This window comes from Lissotriton helveticus, chromosome 4_1 (assembly GCF_964261635.1).
Source record: "Lissotriton helveticus chromosome 4_1, aLisHel1.1, whole genome shotgun sequence".
NCBI lineage: Eukaryota > Metazoa > Chordata > Amphibia > Caudata > Salamandridae > Lissotriton > Lissotriton helveticus.
In genome coordinates, this window is record NC_136063.1 from 1,887,908,087 (window position 1) to 1,887,923,439 (window position 15,353).

The 15,353-nt window shown below is 43.4% G+C and overlaps 1 protein-coding gene across 4 annotated transcripts in view; it reads right to left on the reverse strand.

The window, feature by feature from the left end:
* The window catches only part of LOC144827733 (sodium- and chloride-dependent neutral and basic amino acid transporter B(0+)-like), a 3,091,484-nt gene that overhangs the window by 2,201,150 nt on the left and 874,981 nt on the right, over positions 1-15,353 (reverse strand). The gene's annotated exons all lie outside the window — the stretch shown is intronic.

Consider the following 15,353-nt stretch of genomic DNA (forward strand, 5'->3'; position numbering starts at 1 on the left):
GATGAGAGTACTATCTATCTATTTTCCCATTATCCTATCCCAAAGGGGTCAGCACATGTTGACTTCCTAAGAAGTACTCACGTCAAATGGGTCTGAAAGCTTAACGCTTTGGAGCTCGCTCTAAGATGCTCCTTCTCCTCTGAAGTACGTAGAAGTCTCTCGAATCTGTCCCTGCACATCATACAAAAAGACAAGGTTCAACCCACAATACGTCACTTGAACTTTTCCATTTACATCATCTTCCACTGAATTTTCACAGAAGCTTTAATTAATTTGGCTTTTCTTCCAGTGGCCTTGGTTCTCAGACAGGCCAGACATGAAAGGCGTCCTCCCTTCTCGCTTCTCAAACTTCCACAAAGACATTCTGGGTAACTCCTTAAATCTAAAAATAACAAGGTTTCAGTCCTGCACCGGCAGTAGGATGAGAACATACTGTCTTCGAGCACAAAAGGATTCATTTAGTTATAATTGTTGAGCAATCAAGGAGGAACAAAACTAAAAACAACTTGCAGTTTGAGCATACAATGCGGGCAACTTAAACTGAGCACAAATTATATTGCACGGGTAATAATTTATCCTGCACATTACACATACAGGAATTATACGTTTCTTCACTACATACAAAGTCCTATTTAAATGTGTACACTACATTTTAATGCTAATATAACTTTGAATAAATGCATTTTAATAATCATGAAACACTGAAAAACGAAAAGAATATGTGTGAATGTGATTAAACCATGACTATAGTGCACCCATACAATTTAGAGTGCTGTAAGCGCTCTATCAACACCTTGATAACTGGATAGTTACAAATGAAGCAAGCGAGGTTCACTTGGAGTGAGACTGGCTAGTGCAGGAAGTGATGAGCCAGTACCCTTCGACATTTTAAGATGGGAGCCCCCAGATTGTATACGGGCAGTCCAGAGGAAGCAAGAGACAACCCAAAACACAGAATCAATTGTCTAATCTGTAAAAGATACTGCATCCTCCTATTATAAAAGTACTATATTGAGTTAGAACAACCCAAATAAACAAATACGTCATTTGATACAGAACAGGAACATGTCCTCTTACTTCAACTCTACACCTTGGTAAATAATCCACATATTTCCTGCAATATTGGCAGGACTCTATTGTAAGCCAAGCAAACTAAAATATGTGGATTTATTTCAAACTACATTAACTGCTTATTTCTTGGAACAAGGGCTATCGAGCTGCTGTACAGGCAAGGCATTTCTAAATCTAGTATCCCTGCCAACTGCAGAGGCTGTCCTTTGATGGGATTAGTTACCTGAATGCACTTCAATCTACATTTTAAAGTTGATCTGTTAGACACCCAAAGCCCAGTTAATGCTATTCACTAACCTACAGGCAGAGACCTCTGCCTCTCCAGCATTTCCTCCTATGAAGAGATCTCCGCACATGTAAGTATATGGTTTAAGTGTAAATGATGGAGAGACCATGTGGAGCAGTGGAAAAAAGGGAATATCCGTTCCTTATTTGGGAGGGGTTTTGGGAAATGTAAAACATGTAGAGTTGGTGCAACAGTAAATATATACATGAGTAAATGCACACATTTATATTTACTTTTGTGAATAGGTCCCCTAATCTTAAATTGTATTATATATATATATATATTCACTGAAAAAACCATAGGTTTCACACCAGTTATAGTTAGCTGGAAATTTTACTCGCATAAAACCATTGAAATTCCCACGTTATAGTTAGTTGGACTCACTATAACTTGCGCGTGCAATGCACTGCTGATGACGTCACATATTACATCACTCATGACATGGTCAGTGACATCACTCTTGACATCACTGATGACACCATCCAGTGAATGTGTGTCTTTCTGAAAAATAATTATGTTTTATATATGTATATGTAAAAGTTGATGGAAGAATACATGTTTAAATAAGTGTCTAAAGGGATGTTTTTAAAAAAAAATTGATTGGTTAACTGGCTTATTAAGTGTATCTTAGTGAATACATATATTAGTGAGTAATGCTGCATGGGTTGGTGAGTAGCTACATGTGTATGTATATGGGTTATTAGATTTTTTTAATATCAGTATGAGTGTCTATATGGTTTGGTGGGGGTATTACTTAGCACATAGATGCATGAGTGACTGACTCTCTGTTTGTATGTGTTTTGAAGACAGAATATGTGCAGGACTGTATGGGTGGATGAGTGTGTATATGTGTATGTTAGTGATTGAATGACTGTCTCACTAGTGTCTTTATCAGTAACTACATATGTTTTAATCTAGTATATGTGAATATTGATGTATATACATGAGTATATGTGAGAGTAAGAGATTGTAAGAGTTCCTGTTTAAATAAGTATGTGTTTCTATAAGTGATTGTTTAAGAGAATAAATATGTGTAAATTTCCTTAGAAGTAAGGTGGTAGTGTGTGTATAGCTTTATATGCAAATAAATGGATGTTCAATAGTTTATTTGCATGTGTGAGTATGTGTGTGAGTAACTTTTGGATGACTGTCGGTGTGTAACAGGATGTATAGGTGTATCACTACATATGATGAGTGAGTATATGTATGAGTGACTATATAGAACTGTTTGTGAATGAGTGGATGTGTATATAGATGGTGGAATTACTGAATTGGGTATCTCCGTTTTTTTGAAAATTTTAGTTTCTATTTTTGAATATGTGTTTCAAGGGTTACATTACAGTGAAAGGAGGTCTGTCACTCTGTCACAAGGATGGTGTCATCAGTGATGTCATGAGTGATGTCACTGACCATGTCATGAGTGATGTAATATGTGACGTCATCAGCAGTGCATTGCACGCGCAAGTTATAGTGAGTCCAACTAACTATAACGTGGGAATTTCAATGGTTTTATGCGAGTAAAATTTCCAGCTAACTATAACTGGTGTGAAACCTATGGTTTTTTCAGTGAATTTAATAGGTTTTTTAAATGCTAATTCCTAACTACAACTGGTGTGAAACCTATGGTTTTTTCAGTGAATTTCAAAGGTTTTTTAATAGCAAATCTCTATAGGTATGAAATGTTATATTTTTTATAATGAATTTTATATTGTATATTTATGTAATACTATTTTTTTATGTATATTATTATTATTATTATAATATTTATTTTGCCTTGGAGCGCTCCCGGGGCGCGTACCGATGCGCTTACCGGTAAGCGCAGTTTTGCCGCGCCCTGGTTCGCGTACCGGTGAGTGTCCCGTTAGCGCTATTGCCGCGAACGAAAACATCATCGTGACGTATCGCGTAGCCACGTGATGCGTCTATGACGCACGACGTAAGCACACCCGGAAGCGCCCGAGCACATACGATCGCGCTACGTAAGCCCCCCCGGGCGCGCCCCAACACGCTTATGCTACGCGCCCCCGGGCGCGCTCCGGGGCACAAAGCGTAAACGCGTCGGGTCATGTGATCTGAAAATAACACTTTTCATTGGTTCAGAACACTTTTGGTTTCCAAATGATGGAAGCCATGGTCATGTGACCTGAAAATAACACTTTTCATTGGCTCAGAACAGTTTTGTTTTCCAAATGATGAAAGTCCCCACCTTTTTTCCTCATTCTCACGTTGTTGTTTGAGTGAGGAAGACCTGCTTCTATTGATAGAGAAATGGCTTCAGTAGCAGCAGCAGCTGGAGCATCTGCACCACCACCACTACCACCACCACCACCACAAGGACTACCACAACATCACATTGGTGGTCAAGAAGAAGAGGAGGAGGAGGAGGAGGAGGAGGAGAGAAGGCAGTTCCTGCCTGAAGACAATCCCCCATATAAACCTAGGGAGCACTTTATATGTGAGTTTTTTAAAATCCCAAGGGATGCAAAGAATGTAAACGCTGCAATGGTGACCTGTCTCATCTGTGGCGCTGTACTATCCAGAGGGAACCCTGCAAAAAAATATTCATTTGGGAATCACACAATGATTCGCCACATGCAACGATTGCACCCCAATAACTATTCTGCAGCAGAGGTGAGAGAACTGTGCAGAAACCTTCCCCAATCGTCTTCCAGAACCTCAACAACCAAAGAGCCCACTCCATCGGGTCCAGAGGCAAGGCAGATGGTTCCAAACATACAAACCAAGTTTGGTGGATACAAAATCGTTTGTATATATTGTGGCAAAACAATTACTTATGGTGAGCAAAGTATTACACTCATCTACCTTGCTGGTGATAACCACAAGTATCCGAAGAAACCTTAATTTTTTCCTGATTTTTTTTTTGCTCCAGTTTAGCCGTTTACAATTCCCTGTTTTTTGTTTCTCCCCATAAAAAATACAAAAAAAATATAAAACTGTTCAGAAAAGCCAAAAAAAGTAAAAAATGTTCAAAAAACAATAAAAGAAATATAAAACAACAAAAAGAATTAAAAAAAACTGTTCTTTTTAGAACTACCTCCAATTAATTTATAAAAAAATGCTACATTTTTTAAAAACTCTGTCCTTTTTTCTCCAGGGTACGCTCCACGGTGCGCGTACCGGGCACTCCCCCACGAAAATCGAAAAAAATATATTTATTTTTTTTGCCCCGCGGGGCCCTTTTATGGCCCCCACATCAAACCTAGGGGGTCAGGGGGGGTCTATGCTGCCCCCTTTTGGTCATTTCCCCCTTTGTTTTTGCCACCTCTTGTGTCTCGATCCTACCGAGACACAAGATGGCGGCCGCTCCGGACTGTTTGGAATGTTGACATACACCCAAGAGCCAATCAGCTTTCCGCTCGCGAACTCGCGCAGCGCGCTACAACGCGCCCCGGTGCGCGTACCGGGGCGCGCTTATAGATATTTTTTTCCACCAAACTTGGCAAAATTGTAGGGACTGGTAGCCCGATGTGCCTTTGCTATGTCTCAAGATATGTGCTTCAGTGGATTTTGAGTAATATAAGTTAAAAAAAATATATATATCAAAATCCACTGAAGCACATATCTTGAGACATAGCAAAGGCACATCGGGCTACCAGTCCCTACAATTTTGCCAAGTTTGGTGGATATCCATTCAGCCGTTCGGGCTAAAAGTGAGTCCAATCGCCCTATGGAAATTAACATGGGGAAAACATGTTTTGGGACCCCACTTTTATCTCGGCCTCCGCTTGACGAATCCCCCCCAAACTTTCAGGGAAGGAGCGGCGTGGAGCTGGCCACCTAATTTGAGAAATTCATGAAGATTCCTCCACCGGCGCCAAAGTTATTCCCAATAGAATGTTGCGGATTTCCTATGGAAAGTAGATCCTAACTATAACTACCTACTTGCGACCGCCAGGAGGTAATATATATATATATATATATATATTCACTGAAAAAACCATAGGTTATTGTTACAGGTGCGGGATGAATAGGTAACAAATGTATTCTAGTTTTCTTATCTTTTATTTTAAAGAATAACAAGTCTGAGCTTTTCTTTCCCTTTGGTAAAGTTCCACAAGGTGAACGGCTCCTGGCTGCTCTTCTATGGTGAGATTCGGGGTGTTCTACTCGACGGCCTCTTTCAGGTGTCCGTCGATACAGGGATTTATCCGGATCCGTCTTGTAGCTCAAGGCAAACAACAAAAAGGAGAATACACCGTGTCAGTTTAAGGTTCACTGTATCTACGGTGCTTAAAAAGGGAAGGGAGTGAGGACCTAATCACACGTGCCACACATCTTAGTAACTACCGACGCCGTGAGAGGGAAGTGCTCAGGGAGGGGTAACACAGTGCTAAAGATGTGGGAGTGCTCAGGTTATCCAGCGGGCTTCCCCTTGTAATGCACCCAGCCCCTGATCTTGTCTCGTACCTGTGCTAGCCATACACCTCCCTCGGGTGTATGGCTGGGCGAGTCGCGGGGTCGTTGGCCTCCTGGCGTCTCCCGATTCTCGTCTGCTTCTTCGCGTCGCTTCTCCGTCTGTCTCTCCTTCTCCGACCTCGTCTCCGCATTCTCCTCTCCTCGGTTTCTCCTTCCGCCTTCTCCACTCTGCCTCCGGGTGAACAAGCACACCGTTGATTCGCCCTTCTCTGCATATGACGCCTCCGCGTCCTGACGTGACTCCTCCCACTCGCCACTCCATTCAAAGTTAAAGGGCCACTGACCCGTCTCCTCATCTTGTTGCTCCAGTTCGTCGTCGACGTTCTGTGGGGAGTATAATTGATGAGCAACGGTATCAGCGTTCTGTTCATTCCTTCGTAGTATGTTCCCCTGGTTTAGGGACAGACCCGGCCCGTTACATACCTCCCCCTCAGGACACTCACGATCGGTGAGTGGATGACGGGACAAAATGTCAGCGCCTACGTTCTCACTGCCTTTTCTGTGATGTATGGAAAACACATAGGGTTGTAGTGATAGGAACCAGCGCAAAACTCTAGCATTATTGGCCTTGTTGCGAGCCATCCACAGTAGCGGAGCATGATCCGTAAAGAGGTCAAACTTCCTTCCCTCGAGATAATAGGCCAGTTTGTCAATAGCCCATTTAATCGCGAGGCACTCTTTCTCAATTGTAGCATATTTAAGTTCACGTGGGAACAGCTTCCTGCTGACATAAAGTATTGGGTGGTCGTGCCCGTCCGAACCCATTTGGGAGAGCACAGCACCAATACCGTAATCAGAAGCATCCGTATGCAATGAAAATGGCCGAGAAAAGTCTGGGGAAGACAGGACCGGAGTAGATGTGATGATGGACTTCAATACTCTAAAGGCTTCCAGCATTTTATCGGAAGGTCTCACCGGTGTGGACGATTTCCCAGGTTCCCTCAGTGCGTCTGTAAAGGGGGCGGCAATTTCCGCAAATTGAGGAATAAAGCGCCGGTAGTAGCCGACGAGCCCTAAAAAGGATCTGACTTCCTTTCGGGTTGATGGAAAAGGGGTGTCGGCAATTGCCCGGACCTTTTCAATCTGAGGTTCAATGAGTCCGTGGCCCAGAACGTAGCCAAGATATTTAACCTTTTGAAAGGCCATCTTACATTTTTTTGCGTTGACAGTGAGCCCCGCTTTCCGTAGGGCACTGAACACTGTGTGCAGATGGCCCATATGCGTATGCCAGTCCGGACTGAATATCACAATGTCGTCTAGATATGCCGATGTGAACTCAGACAAGCCATCCAGGACAGTGTTCATTAGACGTTGGAACGTTGCGGGCGCCCCATGTAGCCCGAAGGGGAGCACTGTGAATTCAAAATGTCCCTCCCGTGTGGAAAAGGCAGTTTTCTTGGCATCATCCGGATGTAATGGAACTTGCCAATAACCCTTAGTCAAATCCAGGGTAGTGATGTATTTCGAGTTGCCCAGTTTTTCAATCAACTCGTCTACCCTGGGGATGGGGTATGCATCAAAGAGGGAGATTTCATTCAAAGCCCGAAAGTCCATGCAAAACCTCCTGCTACCGTCAGGTTTGGGCACCATGACAATGGGGCTAGACCAGTCACTTTTAGAAGGACGAATGACCCCTAGACGAAGCATTTCCTCCACCTCATGTTTAATGGCCTCTCTCCTTGCTTCAGGGACTCGATATGGTCTAATTCTAACTTTCTTGCCCGGAGGGGTTACAATGCAGTGTTCAGCCAGGGACGTACGTCCCGGTTGACTGGAAAAGACACTCTCATACTGCTTCAACGTACCCATTAGTTCACCCCGTTGTACATCCGTCAATTCCTCATTATGCGTAAGCAATTCCATAGTTGATTCACCGGGGCGGGAGGCATCCGCCAAGTTTACCTGAGATGGGGGAGGTCCTAGCCACTTCTTTAAAAGGTTGATATGGTACGACTGTTGTTTGTCACGGTGAATCTGTAACCTATAGCTAGTGCGACCAATCACTTCTACAACCCTATATGGACCCATCCACTCAGCCTTAAATTTGTGGGAAGAGGAGGGCAGTAGGACCAAGGCCCAGTCATCGACCTTGAGCTGTCTCCATTTTTTTCCTTTGTCATAAGCAACCCTTTGTCTGCGCTGACTATCTTCCAAATTGGTAAAGGCAAGATCCCGTAATTTACCCAATTTAGATTTCAGATCCCTAGCATAGTCTAGAGTCGCAGCCGTTTCCTCGGTAGCTTCATTCACCCATGCATCTCTAGTCATCTCCAAAAGCGAGCGTGGTTGTCGGCCATAAAGCAACTCGAATGGCGACGTCCCCATACTGGACTGTTTTTGAGCTCTTATGGCGTAGAGAGCTAGGGGTAGCATTTTATCCCAATCCGCTCCGCTGACCACCATCATTTTTCGGAGCGTGGCCTTCAGGGTGCGGTTGTAACGTTCCACCAGTCCGTCCGTCTGGGGATGGTAAACAGAGGTACGGATCTGGTGGATGTCCAACATTTTGCAAATTTCCTTCATCAGTTGTGAAATGAAGGGAGTACCCTGGTCCGTTAAAATCTCTTTGGGAAAACCTACTCTACTAAACAGTTCGATCATCTTATCCCCAATTTGTTTGGAGTTCGCCACTGATAACGGAAAAGCTTCTGGAAATCGAGTCGCATAGTCAACTATGACCAAAATGTGTTGGAAGCCTTTTTTTGTCCTAGGTAGAGGGCCAATAAGGTCCATTCCAACACGTTCAAATGGCTTCCCAATTATCGGCAACGGTTGGAGTGGGACAGCCAGGGGTTTAGTCATATTGAACCGTTGGCAAATCTCGCACTTCTTACAATATGATTCGGTATCCTTATAAATACCTGGGCAAAAAAAAATTCTGAGTATAGTTTGGGTCGTCTTTTCTGCGCCAGTATGACCGGCGATCAGATGGCTATGACCAAAAAACAGCACTTGCTCCCTAAATGAGACAGGTACCAGGAGTTGAGGTGAATCCCCCCTTTTTCCTATCCTATACAACAGCTCATCTTGAATAACAAACCCGGGATATGAAGTTGCCTCCTCGGGCCTCCTGTGTGCCTGTTCCCATGCATTGAAGAGAGTGGTGTCATTTATTTGAGCGAACTTAAAACTTTTATCGAGAACCCAGGGGTCCTGTGCCAGAACCGCATGTATCGGTTCGCTACGTAGTCCGGAGGACCCAAATCCCTTCTCTCCGCGACCTGTGTCGTTTAGTTTCCCCACTTCCTGTATTATAGGTGATGCTATCCGTTCACATATAATTTGTGCCACTCTGTCCCCTTTTTGTACCAAAAATGTCTCCGTCCCAAAGTTGAAGAGGAGAATAATTACATTACCCCTGTAATCGCCATCAATCACTCCTGCCCCCACGTCTATAAAGTATTTAGCGGCTATACCAGAACGAGGAGCGATTCTGCCATAGCAGCCGGGCGGGACTGCGATTTGTAGGTCGGTCTTAACCAAGGCTTTTTCTTTGGCCGGTATTTTGTATTCATACGCACTGTACAAGTCATATCCGGCAGCCTTGTCCGAACCCTTGGTGGGTGATGTTGCGTTTGCTGATAACTTTACAAAGTTCAGGCAGGTCAACCCTGGTTCTACCCCCTGTTCGACATTACTCTCCCGTGTAGGGATGGAGTCATTCATCCCTTTCTTGGGAGTATCTTCCAATTCTTTTCTAAACATGTTCAAGAAGCGGGGATTGTCTGTCCCAATGATTATATCTTCAGGCAAGTTGGACATCACCCCCACCCTCACTGTCTGGGGAGTCCCCACTGTAGGTACTATCTCAATGTTAGCTATAGGATATAACTTGATATCCCCGTGAACACATTTAATATTAACAGTGCCCCTAGGAATGTATTGCTTTGAGGTGACGTATTGTGATTGTATGACCGACTGTCGACAGCCGGAGTCTAACAACGCTAATAGTGAATTCCCATTAACTTTCACACTTACTCGGAAGGCACTGCCAAGCTCCGCTGAATAGAGAACAGTTCTGGGGAGATACCCAACTTCCATAGGCTCCTCATCCACTCTTTTTTTTGGACATAAACGGGCGATATGGCCCCACTGACCACAATCGAAACATTGAGGGCCAAATGTGCCTGGGGTCTCTGTCCGCCATGTACGGGTTCTTACTGGTTCTTTTCCCTTAGGGACATTTCTGTCCGGTCGTGTAAACATTTTTTTGTCTCTCTCCAGGTCAAACGGGACGTTTCTTGGCTGGGCTCTGGAAAAGGATGATGCCATCTCTACGGCTTGGGCGGTGGTTAGGCTATGGTGTTGTCTAAGCCATTTTTGGGTAGCATAGGGGAGAGCTTCCAGAAACTGCTCCAGATATATTCTGTCAAGTATTTCTTCTTTGCTACTAGTGGCAGGGGTGAGCCATTTATCCGCGGCCATTTTTAAGCGTACGAACAAGGTTTTTGGATTTTCTCCCACCGTGCCTCTCTCCTTACGAAACCGCAGCCGGTAAGCCTCCGGATCTAGTCCTAGATGGTCTAGTATTATTCTTTTTATTTCTACATATGTAGTGTCTCCGTTGGGGTTGGCCACTTGATAGGCGGCTTGCGCCTCCCCCCCTAGTAGTGGGGCTAGGAAAAAAGGCCATTTCGTTACCGGCCACCCACATGCTCTAGCTGCCCTTTCAAAGTTTAATAAGAAGGCATCCGGGTCTTCTCCTGACCTATATTTTTGTAGTGACACGGATGGAGCTCCATGTGCCATGGGTCTTTCGGCTGTTCCTCCCCTAACCACTGGGTCACTCCATGGTAGATCCGTTTTTTCCTCAATGGCTTTTTTTAGTGTTTCTCTATCTGCTTGGGCGGAGACTAAATGTTGTTCCAGTACCCATTCGAGTCTTTCCTGCCCTTTTACGAGTTGTTGTACTACCGTTTCCATCTTTTCTTCAGAGATGGTATCTATGCCCGCATTCTCCACCACTGTTACAGGTGCGGGATGAATAGGTAACAAATGTATTCTACTTTTCTTATCTTTTATTTTAAAGAATAACAAGTCTGAGCTTTTCTTTCCCTTTGGTAAAGTTCCACAAGGTGAACGGCTCCTGGCTGCTCTTCTATGGTGAGATTCGGGGTGTTCTACTCGACGGCCTCTTTCAGGTGTCCGTCGATACAGGGATTTATCCGGATCCGTCTTGTAGCTCAAGGCAAACAACAAAAAGGAGAATACACCGTGTCAGTTTAAGGTTCACTGTATCTACGGTGCTTAAAAAGGGAAGGGAGTGAGGACCTAATCACACGTGCCACACATCTTAGTAACTACCGACGCCGTGAGAGGGAAGTGCTCAGGGAGGGGTAACACAGTGCTAAAGATGTGGGAGTGCTCAGGTTATCCAGCGGGCTTCCCCTTGTAATGCACCCAGCCCCTGATCTTGTCTCGTACCTGTGCTAGCCATACACCTCCCTCGGGTGTATGGCTGGGCGAGTCGCGGGGTCGTTGGCCTCCTGGCGTCTCCCGATTCTCGTCTGCTTCTTCGCGTCGCTTCTCCGTCTGTCTCTCCTTCTCCGACCTCGTCTCCGCGTTCTCCTCTCCTCGGTTTCTCCTTCCGCCTTCTCCACTCTGCCTCCGGGTGAACAAGCACACCGTTGATTCGCCCTTCTCTGCATATGACGCCTCCGCGTCCTGATGTGACTCCTCCCACTCGCCACTCCATTCAAAGTTAAAGGGCCACTGACCCGTCTCCTCATCTTGTTGCTCCAGTTCGTCGTCGACGTTCTGTGGGGAGTATAATTGATGAGCAACGGTATCAGCGTTCTGTTCATTCCTTCGTAGTATGTTCCCCTGGTTTAGGGACAGACCCGGCCCGTTACAGTTATACACCATATATAGTTAGGAATTAGCATTTAAAAAACCTTATTTTACTCACACAAAACCATTGAAATTCCATATATAGTTAGTTGCAGTAACTATATATCGCGCACCCGCAATCCACTGCTGATCATGTCACATATTACATCATTCATGACATGGTCAGTGACATCACTGATGACATCACTGATGACATCTCAAATGACATCACTGATGAGATCACTGATGACATCATCCAGTGACTGTGTGTTTCTGTAAAGTTTAAATATGTTTTACATATTGAAGAATGAGTAGATGTATAAGTGTCTGGACGAAGGATTTAGTAGGTGCATGACTGAATGTATGAGTGAGTGATTAAATGTGTCTCACTGAGTGCATGGGTTAGTGAGTAAACTGTCTTAATTTGTGCATCATTATGTCTGTTGTTCTGTAAACTGCTGCATGTGTTGATCAGTAGCTATATGATTAACTATATGGGTTATTGATTGATTGTCCAAGTATTTGTATAGGAGACTGAGTGTGTGTGTGGCTGGCTGGGAGGTGTGTGACTCTGTGCAGATCAATGTGTACTTGTATCAATGATTGTATAAGAAAGTAAGTATGTGTTAGTATATGTTTGAAAATGTAAGGTGCTCTATGTTTAACTGTATAGACAAGAAAATGGAAGTGTGATTGATTCTTTACAGGACTGACTAGGTGTGTGAGTAACTCCATGGATGAGTGGCAGAGTGTAAGTGTCTGTATAGGTGTATGAGTGCATATGATAGTGTTGTAAAGATGAGTGATTGTATGTATGAATGATTGTATGGGTGAATGAGTGAATGTGTGTGTAGACGTAGGAATCAGTGAGTACGTATGTAGTAACTAGTATTGGTGTGTCAATGGTTTCAAAAATTATACTCTGTATTTAACACTGGGTGAAACAGAGGTTATATTAAAACGTGAGGAGATGCATTGTATTGTCACATGAATGATATCATCAGTGATGTGGTCATTGATGTCAAATGAGATGTCATCAGTGATCTCATCAGTGATGTCATTTGAGATGTCATCAGTGATGTCATCAGTGATGTCACTGACCATGTCATGAATGATGTAATATGTGACATGATCAGCAGTGGATTGCGGGTGCGCGATATATAGTTACTGCAACTAACTATATATGGAATTTCAATGGTTTTGTGTGAGTAAAATAAGGTTTTTTAAATGCTAATTCCTAACTATATATGGTGTATAACCTATGGTTTTTTCAGTGAATTTTCAAGGTTTTGTAAATGCTAATTCCTAACTATATATGGTCTATAACCTATGGTTTTTTCAGTGAATTTCAATGGTTTTTTAATAGCAAATATCATAAGCTGTCGAATGTCAAGTACGTGGTAAGTGAAAACATTTTCGTGTTTATGCACACTGATCTGCTTTGAATGGTGCCCCCCCCCCTCATTTCTATTAGGAGTACTCTCTCTTTGCAGATAGTGAAAGGTAGTTAACGCAGGCCTTTGCCCCCGTTGTAATCCGTCGTGCCTGCTTCTCTCTCCATTTGATTGATTGTTATCCAAGTATTTACTGTTTTAGAATTAGTTCTCTTTGGTTCATTCTCTATTTACAAACAAACACAGAGTCGCAATACTCTGTTTAGTCTTTGCAGATAACGAAAAATCGTGTAAAAAAAAAGAAAAGGAATCGAGCAAAATCAGTAGGCCACTAATGGGATCTCTTTTTGACCTCGCTAAAATAGAAACATTAGCAACAACCCCTCATGACAAATACAAAACTAGTGAGATGAACTGAACTCCACACAATGATGGCTGCAAAACAGCTCGGCTCCGCCACCCACCCCGCCCAAAATAACGATAAAGAGCGGCTGCCATGATTGGTTGCGGAATGGCCACAACGGAGCTACGAAATGGTGCTGCTCTCATGCTAACCCCAGCTTCGGTCTGAAACATCCAGAAACACTGTAGACTACCAATTCGATCAGTTCCGGTAGCGCCCCAATGTAACCCGGTAGAGAAGAACTAGCCCTCCCCTCTTTGACTGATGGTTCTTGTTGCCTGTCCTTTCTGTTGTCATTTAACAGAACTATTTAGCCTGCTGAAAGGGGTTGTGTTTCGACCGCTGGTTGGTGGAGACATTTTGACTATATTCTGGACCTGCGTTGTCGCGTAATGCGTCATATGACGCGCCGCGTTAGCGCATCCGGAAGTCATCCGGGGCGCGCAGCGCGTAACGTAAGCATAACAAGTCATGTGACTTGTTAATAAAACTTTTCATTGGTTCATTTTACTTTTCTTATTCTAATGATGAAAGCCTTGGTCATATCACCTAAAAATTACGCTTTTAATTACTTCCGAACATTATTTTCTCTTAAATATATGTTATAATGTTCCAGGCTAATGTACTTTCCCGGAAATTTTACAACTGTCCTGCAAGTAAAATATATTCTTTTTTCGAGAAAAAGAGCGTTTCTTCGTCCCATGACGGAGCCGTTGAGCAAAAGAGGGTCGACCTGCTGTCTTAGTCGCCGATACGCCTGAATATGAGATTCTTATCGATCACTTTATGTTGCAGGAATAGAAAACACAACAGCCCTTGACCATTTATCTTTACTGCGTTCCTTCGTATTATACCTTTTACCCTTCATGTAATTGGTCTGCTTTATTTCACTTGCCTTTTAATGATTCTAAAACAGTGACTATTATTAAAAACTTTACCAATGTATACACTACTACCATGTTTTCTTTTAAAAACCTTTATTGTGAAAATTTCATTATACAAATACGAGCCTATAACCACGTGGGCCTGCCACGGAGCAAACTGTAATCGTATATGATGAATAGACATTTACACTGTAGAGGAACGTAACGGGCGGGCCATTAGGTTGCAAAAACTAAGGTGTCTAACAGTTACGGAATCGGTGGACGTACATTTTATAATTAAAATACGACAGGGCCAGTTACAATAAAATTATCTAGATATACATTTGCGGGCAAGTACCATGGGTGACGTTAATTCGAATTTTCAACAGTACAGTAATCAATAACACATCAGAACTTAATATCAATAGGGATGTCGAAATATTCAATCAATTCTCGTCCCCGCCCGCCATGTGCTTCAAAACTGCATACGTATCTCGTGATTTCAAGGTTCTGCAACCAGTACACAACAAGGAGTTACGAGTCCCATTTATTCCGGCGCCATTTTGGGCGAGGACGGGCAGGTCCAGGATATAGTCAAAATGTCTCTACCAACCATCGACTATGATGATGTTCATATGCTGTATTTATTAGAGTAACACTCATCTGCCCACATGAAATTAATTTACCACAATCTAAACATGTCATTTTAATCTTTCCAAAGTTCTTCTAAATATTTGGGACCGTTTCCCTTGCCTCTGAAGCTCTCAGTGCCACTTCTTTGATGAATGTACTAGCAGGTCAGGGGTTCTCCTCCAAATCTCTCTTTTATGCAGCACTATAATTAATTGGTGCCACCTCTCCATATGACGATGCATGGTATAGTTACCACAACTATATATTTTTTCGGTTCCTCTGGAGAGTTCATCGTGGCAGATGAAGCGTGTAACATACCGGGCATTTACCTTTTTTTGCATGTACAGGAAAGGAAAAAAAAATCGAGCGTTCGAGTTCTTAGGTGTCCCAGGGCCATTTTAGTGGACCAGGCCCAAATCCAAAGAACAGCTATCTCA